General features: G+C 40.5%; 1 protein-coding gene across 1 annotated transcript in view; it reads right to left on the bottom strand.

The window, feature by feature from the left end:
* The window catches only part of LOC138349873 (uncharacterized), a 315021-nt gene extending 300540 nt beyond the window's left edge, over window positions 1-14481 (bottom strand). The window contains exon 1 of the transcript XR_011230117.1: window positions 13418-14481. The gene's annotated coding sequence lies outside the window, so the exon portion shown is untranslated. The remainder of the gene's footprint in view (window positions 1-13417) is intronic.
* Between the last annotated feature and the right edge of the window lie 519 nt (window positions 14482-15000).

Consider the following 15000-nt stretch of genomic DNA (forward strand, 5'->3'; position numbering starts at 1 on the left):
CACACAGACACACACACACACACACACACACACACACACACAGACACACACACACACACAGACACACAGACACACACGAGAAAGATCAACATTTTAGAACCCAAACAAAACCAATGAACAGCTGACCACCTTCACCACCGTCGACTGGTAATGAATTCTTTCAAGAGATTTATTTCATGGCGACTATGCTTCAAGCTGAGGATTTCAACAATGCTGCCCAACCGTTACGGCTCCTCTGACCAGCATGAGACGTGTCCACACCAGCCATCGTCGCCCAACAGAAAGACGATGCAAGACACAAGGATCGAGAGAAAAGACGTATCATAATACACAACCTACCATAAGCAAATGGCCTCGAGAAAGGTGACCACCGATACAGAGTCTGAAGGAGATCGAGCCAGCACATCCCATCCCGAAGGAGGAAAATCTAGCTGAAACTAGAGTAGGATTTTGTAGGAGAAGAACATGTCCAGTTGCCGCCCGGGGGAGCAGGGGGGGGGGGGTTCCCAGACGACTGTCACGAGCGGAAACAGCGACACAATGAGTGTTATTCTACGAGTCTGGCGAGGAGGGGGGGGGCCACTACGGTCTTCCCAAGAAGCAGCCAGAAGTCTGGACCCAGATTCACGAAGCAGTTACGCAATCACTTACGAACCTGGGGGCTAAATTCACGAAGCAGTTACGCAAGCACTTACGAACCTGGGGCCAGATTCACGAAGCAGTTCCGCAAGCACTTACGAACCTTGGGGCCAGATTCACGAAGCAGTTACGCAAGCACTTACGAACCTGAGAGAGAGAGAGAGAGAGAGAGAGAGAGAGAGAGAGAGAGAGAGAGAGAGAGAGAGAGAGAGAGAGAGAGAGAGAGAGAGAGAGAGAGAGAGAGAGAGAGAGAGAGAGCGCACGGGTTGTGGCCCCGTTCACAAGAGCCTAAATATTCCACCCCAACAAAATTAACCTTAAATAATGAGAGACAACAGGAGGAAAATTTGTACACCCGCCTCAGCTCGGTGGTACATCACAAGGCTCTGCGGACCCTGTGACCTCTCATGTTACAGCCCCGCTCCTGTGCCAGGTAAGTCCACTACGGGCTCACCATAGCCCGTGCTATTTGCCCCGCTCCTGTGCCAGGTAAGTCCACTACGGGCTCACCATAGCCCGTGCTATTTGCCCCGCTCCTGTGCCAGGTAAGTCCACTACGGGCTCACCATAGCCCGTGCTATTTGCCCCGCTCCTGTGCCAGGTAAGTCCACTACGGGCTCACCATAACCCGTGCTACTTGCCCCGCTCCTGTGCCAGGCAAGTCCACTACGGGCTCACCATAGCCAGTGCTATTTGCCCCGCTCCTGTGCCAGGTAAGTCCACTACGGGCTCACCATAACCCGTGCTACTTGCCCCGCTCCTGTGCCAGGCAAGTCCACTACGGGCTCACCATAGCCAGTGCTACTTGCCCCGCTCCTGTGCCAGGTAAGTCCACTACGGGCTCACCATAGCCCGTGCTACTTGCCCCGCTCCTGTGCCAGGTAAGTCCACTACGGGCTCACCATAGCCCGTGCTACTTGCCCCGCTCCTTTGTCAGGTAAGTCCACTACGGGCTCACCATAGCCCGTGCTACTTGCCCCGCTCCTGTGCCAGGTAAGTCCACTACGGGCTCACCATAGCCCGTGCTACTTGCCCCGCTCCTGTGCCAGGGAAGTCCACTACGGGCTCACCATAGCCCGTGCTACTTGCCCCGCTCCTGTGCCAGGTAAGTCCACTACGGGCTCACCATAGCCCGTGCTACTTGCAATTTTTTGTTCCGAGTTGCTGAATCTAAAAAACAATAACAGTCCCGAGGACACATTCCGGGGCTATTCATGCCCGTGCCGCCTCTTGGGTGGCTTAATCTTCATCAATCAATCAATCAATCAACTATATTGATTTATTAACAGTTTCCTCACTGCTTGGTTCAAATTCCTCTTCAGTTGCTGCATTTATATCAACCAATAGTTTCCATTTATAAAAGAAGATGGAGGAAGCTTTCTTAAATTATTCGATATCATTGAAGCTATCAACGAAGATATCTTCAGTCATCTTCAGCATTTCTCACCTTACTCGGGTTTATGAAATGATATCAACCCTTTTCACACCCGTTCATTGTACGTAACGTTAAACACAATGGCGTCAATTATGCAAAATATTGACCTTTCAGTTACTAAAATTCCAAATTCCAGAGTGTGTGTGTGTGTGTATGTGTGTATGTGTGTGTGTGTGTGTGTGTGTGTGTGTGTGTGTGTGTGTGTGTGTGTGTGTGTGTGTGTGTGTGTGTATTCACCTACTTGTGCTTGCGGGGGTTGAGCTTTGGCTCTTTGGTCCCGCCTCTCAACTATCAATCAACTGGTGTACAGGTTCCTGAGCCTACTGGGCTCTATCATATCTACATTTGAAACTGTGTATGGAGTCAGCCTCCACCACATCACTGCCTAATGCATTCCTTCCGTTAATTAACTACTCTGACAATGAAAAAGTTCTTTCTGATATCTCTGTGGCTCATTTGGGTACTCAGTTTCCACCTGTGTCTCCTTGTTCGTGTTCCAAAGAGTTTGTCTTTGTCCACCTTATCAATTCCCCTGAAAATTTTATAGGTAGTTATCATGTCTTCCCTTACTCTTCTGTCTTCTAGGGACGTGAGGTTAAGCTACCGTAGCCCTTCCTCGTAGCTCATACCTCTCAGTTCCGGGACTAGTCTGGTGGCATACCTCTGAACCTTCTCTAACTTTGTCTTAAGTGTTTAACTAGGTATGGACTCTAGGCTGGAGCTGCATATTCCAGGATTGGTCTGACATAGGTGGTTTACAGGGTCCTGAACGATTCCTTACACAAGTTTCTAAAGGCAGTTCTTATGTTGGCCAACCTAGCATATGCCGCTGATGATATCCTTTTGATGTAGGCCTCTGGGGACAGGTTTGGTGTGATATCAACCCCCAGATCTTTCTCTCTATTTGTCTCTTGCAGGATTTCACCTCCCAGATGGTACCTTGTGTTCAGCCTTCTGCTCCTTTCGCCTAATTCTATTACTTTACACTTTCCTGAGTTGAACTTTAGTAGCCATTTTCTAGACCATTCCTCCAGTTTGTCCAGGTCGCCCTGTAGTTTCTGTCTATCTTCATCTGTCTTGATTCTTCTCATAATTTTTGCATCATCAGCAAACACTGAGAGGAATGAGTCTATACCCTCTGGAAGATCATTTATATATATGAGAAACAGGATGGGTCCAAGTACAGAGCCCTGGGGGACTCCGCTGGTGACATCTCGCCACTCTTATGTCTCCCCCCTCACCATTACTCATGTTTCCTGTTGCTTAGATACTCCCTTATCCACTGGAGCACCTTACCTTTTACTCCTGCCTGTTGCTCCAACTTTTGTAACAGCCTTTTATGGGGTACTGTGTCCAAGGCTTTCAGACAGTCCAAGAAAATGCAGTCTGCCCACCCTTCTCTTTCTTACATGGTCATAGACTACTATTAAACCAGTGAGGCACGATTTACCATCTCTAACCTCATACTGGTGGTGCTAAGAGTACTAATAGAACCCAGGAGGGACGCAAACAATTAGGCAGTACTGAATTATTGCAAGGTAAGAATGGATAGGCTGAGACAACTAAATCAAAGTTAGATAAGCCATGAATGTACAAGTCCACAGGGGTCGTGACGGGGATTCGAACCTGCGTCCGAGAGCATCCCAGACGCTGCCTTAATCGACTGAGCTACGACATGGTCAAAAGGAGTTGAAACCGAAGTTCTACTGAACTTACTGGATCCTGCAGCCTCTCCGAGGCACAAACCAAGGTTTTACACAACACAGTAGAACTTCGGTTTCAACTCCTTCTGACCATGTCGTAGCTCAGTCGATTAAGGCAGCGTCTGGGATGCTCTCGGACGCAAGTTCGAATCCTCGTCACAGCCCTTGTGGATTTGTTCATTTGATGCATCACGCAATTGTGATTTCTGTGTGTAAAGCCATGAATGTGTTACAACTTTGCACTAGCCTGTTACTTGTGATAACGTGATGATCTATTGTGATTTTTAGTTGATAATATGTCTGAAAATTGATGTGTTGCATCATGGGCAAAGTCAGTAATCCCAACAGGCTTCCTGTCCCTGACGGGAAGAACAAAACCGTGTACAGTGTACAAACCGTGTACATCGTGTACAAAACCATGATGAAATCAGTGCCATATACCTTCAGGTGAAGATGCCCCAAAATTTTTACTAATAGTGCAGGAAATAAATTCATATAAAATAAAAAAATGAAGATTAATAAAAAAATAAAGTTTGTTTTTTAATGAAATCTTGAATAATATGTTCCTAGATTATTATAAACCATTATTACCAATACAGGTGATGTAGTTTTACGAGTGATAACAGACATGGTATCTTCAAGACATATATCACTTTAACTTAACGGTGCAGACAAGGTCGACAGGAGTAAATAATATTAAAGGATATTATAAAGCACCTCAGTTCTAATGCTTCCTTGGTCGAGGTTGAGTAACACGAGCAGCGACTGGCAAGGTAGAGAGGTTCAGGGCCCAGATTCACGAAGCAATTACGCAAGCACTTACGAACCAGGGGCCAGATTCACGAAGCAGTTACGCAAGCACTTACGAACCAGGGGCCAGATTCACGAAGCAGTTACGCAAGCACTTACGAACCAGGGGCCAGATTCACGAAGCAGTTACGCAAGCACTTACGAACCAGGGGCCAGATTCACGAAGCAGTTACGCAAGCACTTACGAACCTGGGGCCAGATTCACGAAGCAGTTACGCAACGCCTTACGAACCAGGGGCCAGATTCACGAAGCAGTTACGCAAGCACTTACGAACCTGGGGCCAGATTCACGAAGCAGTTACACAAGCACTTACGAACTTGGGGCCAGATTCACGAGGCAGTTACGCAAGCACTTACGAACCAGGGGCCAGATTCACGAAGCAGTTACGCAAGCACTTACGAACCAGGGGCCAGATTCACGAGGCAGTTACACAAGCACTTACGAACCTGGGGCCAGATTCACGAAGCAGTTACACAAGCACTTACGAACCTGGGGCCAGATTCACAAAGCAGTTACACAAGCACTTACGAACCTGGGGCCAGATTCACGAATCAGTTACGCAAGCACTTACGAACCTGGGGCCAGATTCACGAAGCAGTTACACAAGCACTTACGAACCTGGGGACAGATTCACGAAGCAGTTACGCAAGCACTTACGAACCTGTACATCTTTTCTCAATCTTTGGCGGCTTTGTTTACAATTATTAAACAGTTAATGAGCTCCGAATCACCAGGAGGCTGTTTATAACAATAACAACAGTTGATTGGCAAGTTTTCATGCTTGTAAACTGTTTAATAAATGTAACCAAAGGCGTCAAAGGTTGAGGAAAGATGTACACGTTCGTAAGTGCTTGCGTAGCTGCTTCGTAAATCTAACCCCAGATTCGAATGTGTGTTCATGTATTCCGTCTATATGTGCTGGACGGTATAAAGCGACGGTCTCGCTTCATGCAGGTCGGCGTTCAATCCCCGACCGTCCACAAGTGGTTAATCACCATTCCTTTCCTTCCGTCCCATCCCAAATCCTTATCCTGACCCCTTCCCAGTGCTATATAGTCGTAATGGCTTGGTGCTTTCCCCTCCCTCCTTCTGTCTGTGTTACGTTATTTGGGGGACTTGATGTCACACACCAGAACCGGTTAGGCAAGTCAGTATTATGTGTCGTGTTTGCATGAGTGCAGGTGTTGTTGTTGTTGATGGGTATTGCACATGTTGTGTACATCCAACGTATGTGTTTTTTTTTGGGGGGGGGGGGGTAGAGGCTGATATTAATCAGCCTCTTTAGGTTAGGAAAAGTGGCTAAGTTAGTTTATATTAGTTTTTATCTTTAGTTTATATTTATATTTGGTTGGTCAAGGAATTTAATCTGTACAATTTTCATGACCAACCACCACCCGGCGACACTCGTGGCGCGTCCTGGGCACAGTTATCTCATCACATCTCCGAACACGCTAAGAATCGCACGCCAGAGTACTCATGCTATTGAAGGGGAGACCCACGGCGCCCTGGATTCAAATTTTTAACATTAATTCTGCTGGGTACGTGCACAACATGGTCGGGTCAGGGGCGACTATAACATGTGTACCTCTAGACACAATACCAATAACACCTCCTTCCCCCATGATTAATTTTTAATTATAATATTTAAACTATATTAAAAATTATGATTTGTAATTTTATTGATAATTTTTTATTTATAAATTTTGTTTCCGAATGATTTTTTGCATTCCATTGTGTAGAATATTATATATCTTGCCAAAAGGCAAAACCTAGCACAACTTTGTCTGTGAGTAGTTGAAATAGTGGACTACCGGTTGCAATGGTTGCAAGGGTGGGGGGGGGGGGATTGAAATGGATGACAGGCGAGCTAATACAGACAGCCACCTGCAGCCCTCAACCATAGGCAAGGAGGTGGTGAGAGAGAGAGAGAGAGAGAGAGAGAGAGAGAGAGAGAGAGAGAGAGAGAGAGAGAGAGAGAGAGAGAGAGAGAGAGAGAGAGAGAGAGAGAGAGAGAGAAGAAAGATGGATATTATTTGTCAGTTTCCCTCTTTCTCTCACTCATGCCCTCCCTCCCCCCCCCCCCCCCCCCCCCCCCCTCCACACACAACACTTTCCTTAAAGTGTTTCCAGAAAACAAACAATAACACTCTGATGACGAGAATGTATTTGGACATCTGAACGAACATTTCCCACTTGACCAGAATTGAATGCACGAGTCTGGCTCAATAATAAATAGCATTTCCCAAATACCTTGACTAAGCCTGCCCCGTCCAACCTATGTCCGTCCCATACCCCAGACCACTCAACCTGGAAATCAGGATAAGGTTGGCCTCTAGCGCCTGGCCTCCAACCTCGGAACAAACAGCGTGACTTGCTCTCTCTCTCATAGTATAAAGGGAGGGAAGGAATAATCAGGGAAAAGCGCCAAACCATTATGTCGAGTATGTGACAGTGACGAGTATGTGACAGTGACGAGTGTGTGACAGTGACGAGTATGTGACAGTGACCAGTGTGACAGTGACAAGTATGTGACAGTGACGTGTATGTGACACTGACGAGTGTGTGACAGTGACGTGTGTGACAGTGACAAGTATGTGACAGTGACGAGTATGTGACAGTGACGAGTGTGACAGTGACAAGTATGTGACAGTGACGTGTATGTGACACTGACGAGTGTGTGATAGTGACGAGTGTATGACAGTGACGAGTATACACATATATACATATCATATACACAGACCGTGAGAAAGCACTCAGGAGAATGTGAAAGACTTGGTGTAAATATGTATATAAAATACACAAATACACAATAACATAGGATACAGACCCGTACTTAAGTCTCTGAGAAAACATTACCATTCCAAACATTCGTTCTAACCCAAGTGATAATTTGTCTTACAAAAATATGCTAATATTTCTGTACGCCAGATGTAACTCAAATCTCTCGGACTCCTAATAATTTTAATATCAATCTGCTTTAAAAATGTGAATACAGTAAAATATATATTTTATATATATATATATATATATATATATATATATATATATATATATATATATATATATATATATATATATATATATATATATATATATATATATATATATATATATATGTCGTACCTAGTAGCCAGAACGCACTTCTCAGCCTACTATGCAAGGCCCGATTTGCCTAATAAGCCAAGTTTTCATGAATTAATGTTTTTTCGACTACCTAACCTAACCTAACCTAACTTTTTCGGCTACCTAACCTAACCTAACCTATAGAGATAGGTTAGGTTAGGTTAGGTAGGGTTGGTTAGGTTCGGCCATATATCTACGTTAATTTTAACTCCAATAAAAAAAAATTGACCTCATACATAACGAAATGGGTAGCTTTATCATTTCATAAGAAAAAAATTAGAGAAAATATATTAATTCATGAAAACTTGGCTTATTAGGCAAATCGGGCCTTGCATAGTAGGCTGAGAAGTGCGTTCTGGCTACTAGGTACGACATATATATATATATATATATATATATATATATATATATATATATATATATATATATATATATATATATATATATATATATATATTAGTATATTTTGGTAGCAGTCTTTCCTGTAGACATATATTATTAAATATGACCGAAAAAGTAAGATTAATAATTCTAACACGAATTTTCTCAATGTTTCTTATATTTTTTTCAGTTACCATCAACAGTGAAAAAAAAAGAAACATTGAGAAAATTCGTGTTAGAATTATTAATCATACTTTTTCGATCATATTTAATAATATATATAATATATATATATATATATATATATATATATATATATATATATATATATATATATATATATATATATATATATTGATAAAGAATTCGGATAATTTCAACACAGGATGTGTCTATTGAATAATGCGTAAAGGATGTGAATAGATGTCTGTCAGTCAGTTAAGAAATTCCTAGGCTAAACGAATTTAAAACAGCCTCTTGAGTGGGGCAAGAACCTAATGCATTGTTTTGAGGCAGACGAGAAGTCACAATAACGTGGCTGAAATATGTTGACAAAACCTCATACTAGAAAGTGAAGGGACGACGACGTTTCGGTCCGTCCTGGACCATTCTCAAGTCGATTCTCAAAACAATCGACTTAAGAATGGTCCAGGACGGACCGAAACGTCGTCGTCCCTTCACTTTCTAGTGTGTGGTTTGGTCAACAGTGTTTTTATATTTATGTGTCTACCCCCGCCTCATTGGTTGAATACAAGGAAATTAACCTCAAGCTAAGTAGAATGAAATATAATTGAATAGCGCCAAATTAGATATGAGGCTAACGCTTGCAATATAAGCCATGTTTTGTATAAAATTCACCCATTTATGCTTTGAAAGATTATTAGAGAGCTTTTGGAAATTGTCTAAAATTGGCATTTATAGTTATTTATTGGCAGATGGAGTCCGAATATTTGTTTCAGTTTTCATTTAGTTGTGCGAGGCTTTTGCATCTCAGTCAGGTAACTTACGTTTAATAATAATGTTATAGCCAATTTATCATTTGATAATACATGGGGCTTTAGCATATATTCTTATATGATTATCAGAGGAGAGGCATATATCTTTTGGCTTATTTTTTGAACGTTAACATATTATGGGATTTAGTAGGCTTCTTTCTCACTGTGGTGTGTGTAAATGTAGCCAGCGAGGCTACTGCATGCCTCATCATCAAAGTTTAATAGGGGAAATTTACGTATAAAAGTTTGTATAAAAGTACATATAATTATTATTAATAAGGAGTATTTTCTTCAGACAAGGAGTACTTTCTTCAGACATTTGGAAGGGTAGTGGGAAATTTAATTTGTCCATTACTTTCAAATTTCCAAATAGAATATTCAAACAAAAAACAAATTGTTATTTGGTAAACTAACCAATACAATCATTCCATGGTTTAGAGATTTTGACGACATTTTATGAATTAAACTAACACGTGTAAATTTAGAGGAATTTTCAGTGAGAATAATCAAATCCTTTCTATAAAATTTACAATAGGGACTGAAAATGATAATGTTTGTCATTTCTTTATGCCATAATTCACAGGGAAGATTTTGCTCCTAAGAATAGGGTATATAGAACATTTACACTTTGGCATATGTATATTAACTCTCAAGCAACAGACATATTGGTAAACTACCCATTTTTTTTCTATGTATTTAATAGCTCTTCGTAGTGTTAAGTTATGAGTTTGTGGATGAAGAATTTATGAATATTATTTCCACTGTATTTGTGGTCTGCAAACCAGTTATTTTCTGGAGTGTTGTTGTTTAAGATTCCCTACGTGGAACAAAACGTTCCAAGCAGCACGGGCTATGGTGAGCCCGTAGTATATATTTTCTAGAGGCTTGCTGTAGCAAAGCATGAAATACATGCTTCAACAAAATCATAACAAAAATTTTTCCCTAAAAGTGGGTTGTATACAATATTGGTAAAGTTTGAAAACACAGTTAAAATCTTGAAGTTATTTCATCTATATGTTGTGTTATTAAGAAAACTACATTAGAAAAATATTAGTTACAAACAGCCTTCTTAGTAATAACTGCGTTATTTAACAAAAATCCCACGCAAAGAGTATCATGAACTTCATAAAGAACAAACGTCGAAAAATGTTAATTTTGGAATATCTTAACATAAATTATCAGTAAAAATGTCTAATTTGGTATATGTTCTACTCATTCACTTGTTTTAAACCCCGAATCAAGCTGATTGGGATGGGTCTTCTCGATCACCCTTTACAAGACCATTTTAAATATAAATATTAATGAATCTACTCGAATACAAATTTCTGAAACACATATTATGTATATTAATAACGGCTTGGACACTCTTGATCCATTTCTAATTAATTTCTTAAATATAGTCTTTAAGCATGAGGATTACTGGGGAGGTGTTCCGATTGGATCCCATAACATAACATGACATGACTCGACTCCTCATTCAATACACACGTCTAAGGCGTATGTACCTGGGATCACCCCACCGAACAGGTTCGAGCCCTCTCCACGGCTCCTACAGATTGTCTCATTAACATGACTTTAATAAAGACTGTGTTTTCCTCTCTCTCTCTCTGTCACATACCACAGTCCTTTTGGTGTCTGTATATGGTATCTCCGTAGACACTGAGTCAGTACTTGTGAAGGATTTGATAACAGTAATTATAAAAGTATAAATTATATACTAATTATACACTATAATATGCTAAAAGTATAATTATAAAAGTAGATAGTAATACTCACTATCCCTATTTCTATTGAATATTTTGTATATTTTGTCATGTATTCAGATATACATGACAGCGTTAAAGTATTTCAAGTTTCATTTCCTTTTGCAATCATATATATATATATATATATATATATATATATATATATATATATATATATATATATATATATATACGTCGTACTCGGCCTATTATGCAAGACTCGATTTGCGTAATAAGCCAAGTTTTCCTGAATTTATATATTTTTCAAATTTTTTTCTTATGAAATGATAAATCTGTCCATTTCATTATGTATGAGTTAATTGTTTTAAATTTGAGTTAAAACTAACGTAGATATATGACCGAACCTAACCAACCTTACCTAACCTAACCTAGCCTATCATAACCTAACTTAAACTAACATAATTAAATCTATAATTGATGTTAATATAATATAATAACTATGTTTAAAATAAACCAATTGGAAACAATTTATTGAAAATAAAGAAAATTAATCTGCCTATTAGGTAAATCGGGCCTTGCATAGTAGGCCGAGAAGTGCGTTCTGGCTACTAGGTACGACATATATACATATATATATATATATATATATATATATATATATATATATATATATATATATATATATATATATATAACTGAAAACTCACACCCCAGAAGTGACTCGAACCCATACTCCCACAACTGGTATGTACAGGGACGCCTTAATCCGCTTGACCATCACGACCGGACTAAGGAAGTGATAGCCGAGGCTATATGAACCACTTCCCCGCCGGCACTCGGATGGTAATCTTGGGCATAGCATTTTATCAAATCACCTCATTCTTTGGGGCACACGTGAGGAACACAAATATAGTCCTGGGGACCATTCAGGCTTGTTTGCATATATATATATATATATATATATATATATGTCGTACCTAGTAGCCAGAACTCACTTCTCAGCCTACTATGCAAGGCCCGATTTGCCTAATAAGCCAAGTTTTCCTGAATTAATATATTTTCTCTAATTTTTTTCTTATGAAATGATAAAGCTACCCATTTCATTATGTATGAGGAAAATTTTTTTTTATTTGAGTTAAAATTAACGTAGATATATGACCGAACCTAACCAACCCTACCTAACCTCACCTAACCTATCTTTATTGGTTAGGTTAGGTTAGGTAGCCGAAAAAGTTAGGTTAGGTTAGGTAGGTTAGGTAGACGAAAAACAATTAATTCATGAAAACTTGGCTTATTAGGCAAATCGGGCCTTGCATAGTAGGCTGAGAAGTGCGTTCTGGCTATTAGGTACGACATATATATATATATATGTATATCGTTGAAAACGACAGGAAGTTTTAGATTCATGATTCTGGCACGAATCTTCTCGATATTCATTATGTTTATCTTATGTTTTTTTTAAGAACAATATAAGGAATATAGAGAAGATTCGTGCCAGAATCATAAATCTAAAAAACTTTATCTTTTTCAACGAAATATGTTTAAAAGAAGGACTGACACCAATATATATATATATATATATATATATATATATATATATATATATATATATATATATATATATATATATATATATATATATGTCGTACCTAGTAGCCAGAACGCACTTCTCAGCCTACTATGTAAGACCCTATTTGCCTAATAAGCCAAGTTTTCATGAATTAATATAATTTCTCAAATTTTTTTCTTATGAAATGATAAAGCTACCTATTTAATTATGTATGAGGTAAAAAAAAATTATTGGAGTTAAATTTAACGTAGATATATGACCGAACCTAACCAACCCTACCTAACCTAACCTAACCTATCTTTATAGGTTAGGTTAGGTTAGGTACCCGAAAAAGTCAGGTTAGGTTAGGTTTGGTAGGTTAGGTAGTCGAAAAAACATTAATTCATGAAAACTTGGCTTATTAGGCAAATCGGGAATTGCATAGTAGGCTGAGAAGTGCGTTCTGGCTACTAGGTACGACATATATATATATATATATATATATATATATATATATATATATATATATATATATATATATATATATATATATATATTACAGGAAAATATCAACTTTTTCAATGAATTAATACATCAAATATCCTCTCTTTCTTCACCGCCGTCTTCCGGAATGTGAAGAAATAGGTCAAGAGATTCCTAGGTGCCATTCCCAGCCAATACTCAGCACCCGCTCCCAGCACTCGTCTTAAAACACAATAGGCAACTCTATCAAGTTAAAAATATTTACCTTGTCTTCTCCGCCCTGTTCATTCATTCACCAGCTCCCCCCACCCCTCCCCTCCCACACACACACACACACACACGCACACACACACACACACACACACACACACACACACACACACACATACACACACACACACACACACACACACACACACACACACACACACACACACACACACACACACACACACACACACACACACACACACACACACACGCACACACACACACTCGCACACACACACGCACACTCACAAACACGCAAGCTTACGCTGTGACTCGCGTTCGAGCCTCTCCCTCTCTAATGTAAACAATAACATAACCTCACCTTGCCAAACTTGTAGTCTGGTCCTCTTCACGCCCACACACCGTGCTGGTGATCGCCGCCGGCCGGTATATATCCACTTCAATCACCGGAGAATGAAATTACGTAGCGACAAAGGCGGAAATGGCAATATTGGGGGGAGAAAAATCAAAGAATTGCGAACGTACGGGTCCCCCCTCACAAGGCGCCAAGCTCACTCCACTGGCGCGAATACCAGGAACTCTGCTACTGCTTCACACGTTGCCAGGAGCCGCTACACGCTTTAAACCTAACCCTTTATTTACCCATTAACTTTCTAATTATACTACGCATTTTTCCTTACTAGTATTGATCAATAATCTCTATTCAATGAGTAGATACTGCCTAAAAGGCCTGGAGGTTAGAATTTAAGGCAAGAAAAAGCGTGGGAGAAAGTTGCCGGTGGTGTTTGCACACAATTCTTTACCAAGAATCGGCGCCTCGTAGCAATGTGATTGGTTACATGTGGTCACGTGACTCGGCCTTCTCGCATACGGGAGTGACCCAGCAAGACTCACACAGCCAAATTGGCTTCTGCAAGTCTGTTGCTCTCTAAGACATGATGTGAGGTGTTACGGCAACAGCATAGCTGCCTTAACACCCTGTCCTGACACCCCTGCAACTGATTAACTGATATAGTAGGTAGGAAAAACGGAAGAGCATAGTATATAAACATTGCTGAAAAGAGAAAGGAGAAACGTCTTTCGCTCGATAGCCAAATTATTTCAGTTATGGCTGGCCTCCCGTGGCCTCGGTATTAATTAACTTAGCAACAATATAAGCTACTAAACCTTCACCCATCACAACAACACCTTACCTTACGCTGGTGTCGTCGGGAGGCAAACTGTGCTGGTGGACGTCTGAACAGGGCCGGAATAGACTTGAATCTGAGCCAAAGCTTTGAGAAGATGCGTGTGTGAGGCTTCAAGCAGAGTTATTTATGGGGGAGCTAGCTAGGTCAGCGGCAAGATCCATCACTGTTCATTACCGCGGGTCCGTGATTACAAAAGTGAAGCAGGTTTGCTCCTGCACGGAATTCATCCACCCTTCCGTTATCGTCACATTTTTAATGACTCCAGATATCTTCCTTCATAATACCGATTCAATTTCCTTATATAGGGTGTTCAACTGATTTGTCGTTACTTTATTCAAATTCAAATTCAAAATTTAAAAAAAATCCGTTGCTTAATTTTAAATTCAAATAAAGGTTTTCATCAAGCAAGAAGGGTTTAATCCGGAGTAATTCCTGCCCCTCGCTCGTTTGGTCTCCAGGTAAACAACCTCTACACACGATACACCAATTGGCTGCTTAGACCAGGACAATATTCTCCTGTTCAGACCAGGACAATATTCTCCTGCTCAGACCAGGACAATATTCTGCTACTCAGACCAGGACAATATTCTGCTCAGACCAGGACAATATTCTGCTGCTCAGACCAGGACAATATTCTCCTGTTCAGACCAGGACAATATTCTCCTGCTCAGACCAGGACAATATTCTGCTGCTCAGACCAGGACAATATTCTTTTGCTCAGACAAGGACAATATTCTCCTGCTCAGACCAGGAC

The sequence above is a fragment of the Procambarus clarkii genome, chromosome 31 (genome assembly GCF_040958095.1).
Source record: "Procambarus clarkii isolate CNS0578487 chromosome 31, FALCON_Pclarkii_2.0, whole genome shotgun sequence".
In the NCBI taxonomy this organism is placed as follows: Eukaryota; Metazoa; Arthropoda; class Malacostraca; order Decapoda; family Cambaridae; genus Procambarus; species Procambarus clarkii.